Source organism: Notothenia coriiceps, unplaced genomic scaffold (assembly GCF_000735185.1).
Source record: "Notothenia coriiceps isolate Sejong01 unplaced genomic scaffold, NC01 NC01_scaffold00008046, whole genome shotgun sequence".
In the NCBI taxonomy this organism is placed as follows: Eukaryota; Metazoa; Chordata; class Actinopteri; order Perciformes; family Nototheniidae; genus Notothenia; species Notothenia coriiceps.
In genome coordinates this window covers 280,078-286,084 of record NW_011340747.1, presented here as the reverse complement: position 1 = coordinate 286,084, position 6,007 = coordinate 280,078, and positions in this window count along the sequence as shown.

The following is a 6,007-nucleotide window of genomic DNA, read 5'->3' as shown; positions in this document are numbered from 1 at the left end:
GTGGGTTGCTTTGGATGTTGTGATCCAAGCTGACCTACTTGGACGATTCATTGTCCATCTGAAGAGCTGCCATTTCCTATTATATCTGTGTTTTAGTACTGTATTTTTGATTTCCTCAGATTATATTGTATTGCTTATCTGTGTACGCTATAATACATAATTGTTTTGTCAATCATTGTATGTAGCTTTTCGTAAATCTTAGGGTTTTTATCACCATGCCACCATTGTGGCCACAGCAGGACACTGAAAGCCAACCTTGTTGTTCTTGTACCTTGGCCATTAAATTATCCACAAAAAAGATTTAAAAAATAACACTTAACCCTCCTGTTATCCTCAGATTTACTTTACACCGTTTATCCTCTGGGGTCAATTTGACACCAGTAGTTTAAAACTCTGATTCCAAATTGTAACCAACATGTATGTCTCTGGTGCTTTAGGCATCTTAGCTGACTACCTACATAACCATTTAAATAAAACATTACCCCAACCTTCCCCCCTACAGACCCCTTTATACATCCAGAATTCCTATTATGTGACTATGGACAAATATATAAATCACCATAAAATCTCACTGACTGAAATAAAATGTTAAAGTAAGATGTTTTTAAAGGACTAATAACTAAAGCAGAGGGTAGTTTTTGTTTACAATGATACATTTGCACGTAATAGTCACCTCAATTTCATTCTACACAATCAACACAAATATGTGTAAAATATTGACATTTTTATTTGTGTTATACGACTAAAACAGCCTGAGGTCAAATTGACCCCAAGGAACACCGATGCGTACAAAGTGCATACAGGACATTTAAAAAAGATCTTCAAGTTCATTTTATGTTATCCCATTAGTTCTCATTAAATTATGAAAAATCATGAAATACTAAGCAAAAATAATAATGTGAACCATTTTTTTAGATACGTTAAACATTGAATGGGGTCAAATTGAGTTAATCGTTTTGGATAAAAACATCAGCTTAATGTGATGTATACATATTCCACATTGGTAAACTCCTATCTTCCTTGTTGTCCCAGTACCGTGTACACACAGACTCTCACAGCTCACGCTGTTTCAAATGCAGCACAAGTTATCAGCACAGGTTTTGCCCCCAAGGCTAAAATCGCTCCAGTCAAGTAAAATAAGCAACGTTGTGGGGGGTGGAGATTAGACTGACTTGAACTTAAGTCTGCACTGATAGGAAGTGAAAACGGGTTGTTGTTCATTTTATGCAAACCTTCGTGATTCAGCTGCTTTTATCGGATCCCTCCAAAACGGTTCAGAGCTGCGCGTGGATTGGAAATAGGTTTCTGTTACAGTACGTAAACAATCTGATCATTTACTTGGCACTATAGAGAGAGGAGGGGGAGGCAGACAGCAAGCGAGAGAGTTGGAAAACAGAGGCCCAGAAAAGGTATGAGGACGACTGCCAAATCTATGATAATTGTAGTCTAAGGGAAAAATCAACAGAAAAAAAACATATTGAGCTATGGATTTCAGCCCGAGGTGAGCTGCTGACAGCAACTCTCGCCGCTATCTGAATCTGTCACAGAGCTTCTTCTTCCATTTCGGTTCTCTGGAGTGTAAGAAGCAGAATAAGAAGTTGAAAACTCCCTTGCACTCAATCTCATCGACGGGCAATGCCATCACTCACATGGTCATATTTGAATTAGGTGTCTAGACACACAGTTTGCCAACGGACTACTTTGCTTTGTCGCCGAGGGTTTCCGAGCAGCCCTTATCCTCTATCAAAATGATAGAGACCCACCGAGGATCCAAGGCTAGAAACGCATGTGGGTGTAAATAGATATGATCTGAAGGGGTTTCCTGGGTGTATGTCGTCCTGTAAAGCCGCTCTCTCAGAAAGAGGAAGGAAAAGAAACATCCATACGATGCAACAGAATCAATATTGCACGGTTTGATCGTGTGAGATTTGACACAGCAGCGGCAGAAACAATAATGTATAAAAAGGGATTCAGTACAGGTCGACCCATCTATTACTCACGCTACTTGCAAAGTTTTAAAGGCAGTATAAATATTTATGAGTGTAATTCCCAGCACAGGTAACTGATAATGCATGCAGTCCCTATTTAAATACAGGTTAAAACGCTCTTGCGAGACATTAAGAAAGTGGCTGAAAATCTCAATGATGACCTTGGGTAGGAAATCTAATTAGAATTTTAGAACTGCCCGCCCACTTAAGAGCAAATTTACTTTACATAGCAGTAAAATAGGACGATGCTGCCTGGGTTCCCAATGTACTGTAACTTTATATGCATCACACTGGACTATTTGAATTTAAGCTTGATCCATATAGTCCATGGTTTCAACTGAATATCAAGGTAGCTCTAAACCCAGGTTGACTTGTGTGTTTAATAAAAAGTTCAATTACTGTAGCGTTAGTATATTAATTAATTCAAACGGCTCTATGAGGTTGGAAATCTCAGTGCAATCCATCGAATATCACACAATACTTTTTTATTAAAGGGGCCCTATAATGCTAAATTCCAGGTTAATATTTGTATGTAGTGTCTCTACTGTGACATGTCTTCATGCTTTAATTTTCAAAAAGCACTTTATTGTTCTCATACTGCCTGTGCTGCAGCTCCTCTTGTCACCCTCTGTCTGAAACCAGACTGTTTGAACACAATGTCAAGTTAACCCATCTGATAGTAATTAAGATATTTACAGTCAGGACCAAAGTTGTGGATTGGCTAACAACATGTCCTGTAACATCCCTGCTACTGTGGATTAAATTAGCTGCTTAGGGATGTATCCAAATAGATATGATCTGTTCTAACTTAATCGCTTTAGTAAATTACTGTGTTCATGGTAATGGATACTATGGCAAAATGTTGACACCAGATGCTTCATCATTATGCAATTTTAGCATTTGGACACATTTAAGGATTTGGTCTAATTCAAATTGGACTGCAATGCCAGGGTTATATTCATGATTTATTACAAATTGTAACTGGAGAATAATAGAAGTAAATATTTGTTTTTTAGTTGTACCATGCAGCCAACTTGTAAGAATATATTAATATCATTGAATGAGAATGTAATAGCATGGTGCTCCAACACCACCTCCTGTACCTCTGACAAGCGTTCCTCTTTAGCAATGTATTTGCTGCTTGTTTGCAATAACTACTTCTTGTATCTGAAATGATGAGTTAACCCTGAGAAACAATGTCACTGACCGTTAGACACTGATTGATGCATGCTGGCTCCGCTGCTGCATAAAGACCCTGCTTCAGAATCAGACAAAAAGGTTTGCAGGGGGCTGATTATCATTGTGAAGTAAAGTTTGCTCACGACACCTCGAGAAAACATTGCATTGCCCTTTTCAGCCCAACCTAGCTCCTGCATTCATTTCCACCCTCAGAAATGGTACCTCTCCTCTGATTTGTAATGTTATTTGTGCACCCATCATCCTCTGTCTTTCACCTTTCTGTTGGCAAGAAAAATAGGCCAGCTCCAATCTGCGTGACTGATTATTCACAAATGCTACGTGCATACACGCTTGTGAGCATGACAATTTGCATCTGAGTGCGTGTGTAAGGAGTGCATTGAATTATACCAACAGACAGTGTCCTTGATAAGGGTTTCTCAAGCCCCTAGCTTCGATTCAGGGAACCCTGCAGTTCTCTGTGTTCAATTCCCAGCTGTATAACTGGCTCCATCATACATGCTGCGCATAGAAAGAGGGGAGAGAGAAAGGAGCAGGGGGAGGGAGGTAAAAAAGACCAAGGGAGGGAAGTGCAGGGGGGAGAGGAAGAGACAACATGAGATAGAAACAGAGACCTAGAAAAGGGAGGAGAGAAAGAGGGGATTCTGAGAGGATGGAGAAATGAATTTCACCACTCAACAGTGCCATCTAGTGGGCTCCATGGTCATCCATCCCTCCTTCTTTTTCACCCTTTATTCCTCTTCCTTCTCCCACTTCCATCTGTCTTTCTAAACACATTCATCACACATGCACCCAACATTAATATGCGAGTGGGGCAGTGCATGTAGGCCTGCACAGACTCATGATCCGGCATACTAAGGCAGCAGTGACTCGTGATCTCCTCTGTGTACTGCCATGATCCAAAAATCAAAAACACACACAGAGAGAAGAGGTTGCTAGCAGGTATGAAACCACGTTGTGTCCCTGCTGTCCTCTTACCCTTGTTTACTTCTATTTGTCTGTCTCCCCTCTCATAGCTGTTTGAACTCCCTCTTTCTCTCACATCATTTTTAACACATTCCCCACCCCTCTAGCCCTCCCTCTCCAGAGCGCCACCACCCAGACTGTAAACAGCGGTGATGGATTACTAATTGTCCCGCTCTAGATGCAGTGGTGTGGAGACAGCTGCGGGCGGGTGGATGGGGATATGGTGGTGCAGTGTGTGTGTGTGTGTGTATAACTCACGCAATCAGACAGATAGTAGGGTTCATTAAAAGCCAGAGTTATGTATCATACATGCAGTGGCTACGGAAGTGATGAGATGTTATATGAGGGGACATGTTGACCTTCTAACCATATGTCCTTGATTGAGCATTCGCAGTTTGATACCTTGCCCATTCGTTTTGCTTTGATGGCCATAATAAGGCCCTTAGGGGAACTGCCGCAATTTTAAAGCAATAAAATCTGACCTGCAACATAAAAATAAAACAGGGTTTAATGCAAAGGTGGTTTTTCTCAAGTGTACACGTTGGTGAGATGTGAAAAAGACCAATAAAACATGAAGCAAACACAGATTTAGTGGCACTTTATTTTGATGGGCATTGTGCATTAAAGTAGAAGCAAACATACAGGATATAACTGGATATACAGTATACATTGACTACATAAGGGACTTTAAATAGATAACTGGAGTCATTGCTGATCTCTTTTTGAGACATTTTGATATTAATTGGGTAAATTTCATAATATTTTTGCTATGAGAAAAAATGAAATCAATGCTTAAAGGGGACATGTAATTCACCCTTGGTCTAAAACGCTCTGTTTTAGTGCTTGTCTCTTTAAGACCCCCTCTAGTCTGCTCTGATTGGTCCGTGTTGACAGGTGTTTTGTATCAGGGCTTTCTGGAATCAATGCACCTTCATTGCAGCTGGGAATTGACTATATTTAATTTAATTTCGAACCTTTATTTTAACCAGATGAATCCCATTGATCGATCGATCTCTTTTTCAAGGGAGACCTGCAGCAATTCGGTTACACATGAAGACATAAAAACAGAAAACAACAGAAAAACAAAAGGAAATCATACAACATAGTTACAGGGTTACAATGTACATACCTAACGACATGTACAGGTACCAACAGTATCAGATTGCATAGCATCTATCCAAGCTTTAAAAACATGCACTGGAACCAAATTGTTCAGTTTCCATTCTTTTTGCAGACTGTTCCAAGTTAGAGGAGCTGCGCACATAAAAGCTTTTTTCCCTAAGTCAGTCCTAGCACTTAGCACATGTAACAAATCCACAGCATGAGATCTCAGGCAATAGCTACTTGCAACTCTCCGTGTGATCAGAGAGCAGATGGAAGATGGTAGTTTACCCAACATGGCTTTGTAGATGAACATGTACCAATGACTGAGCCTCCGTACAGTGAGTGAAGGCAAGCCTGCCCTGGCATACAGGGTACAGTGATGAGTTAATACTTTACAGTTAGTCACAAATCTCAGGGCACTGTGATAGGCGGCATCTAACTTGATCAGGTATGGGCAGGTGCATTCATATAGATCAGATCACCATAGTCCAGCACAGGTCAAAAGGTCACAGAGACTAGCCTTTTCCTGGCCTCAAGTGAGAAACAAGACTTGTTTCTGAAAAAGAAACCTAGCTTCACCCTCAGCTTTCTAAGCAGGTTATTGACCTGAAGTTTAAAAGAGAGGCAACCATCAAGCCAGATACCAAGGTATTTATAACAGGTAACCACTTCAAGTTACTTGTCCTTGCATAGTAACAATATCTAAAACAGGCTCTGGTGTCTTTTTAGCTTTTGAAAAGAGCATTACCTTG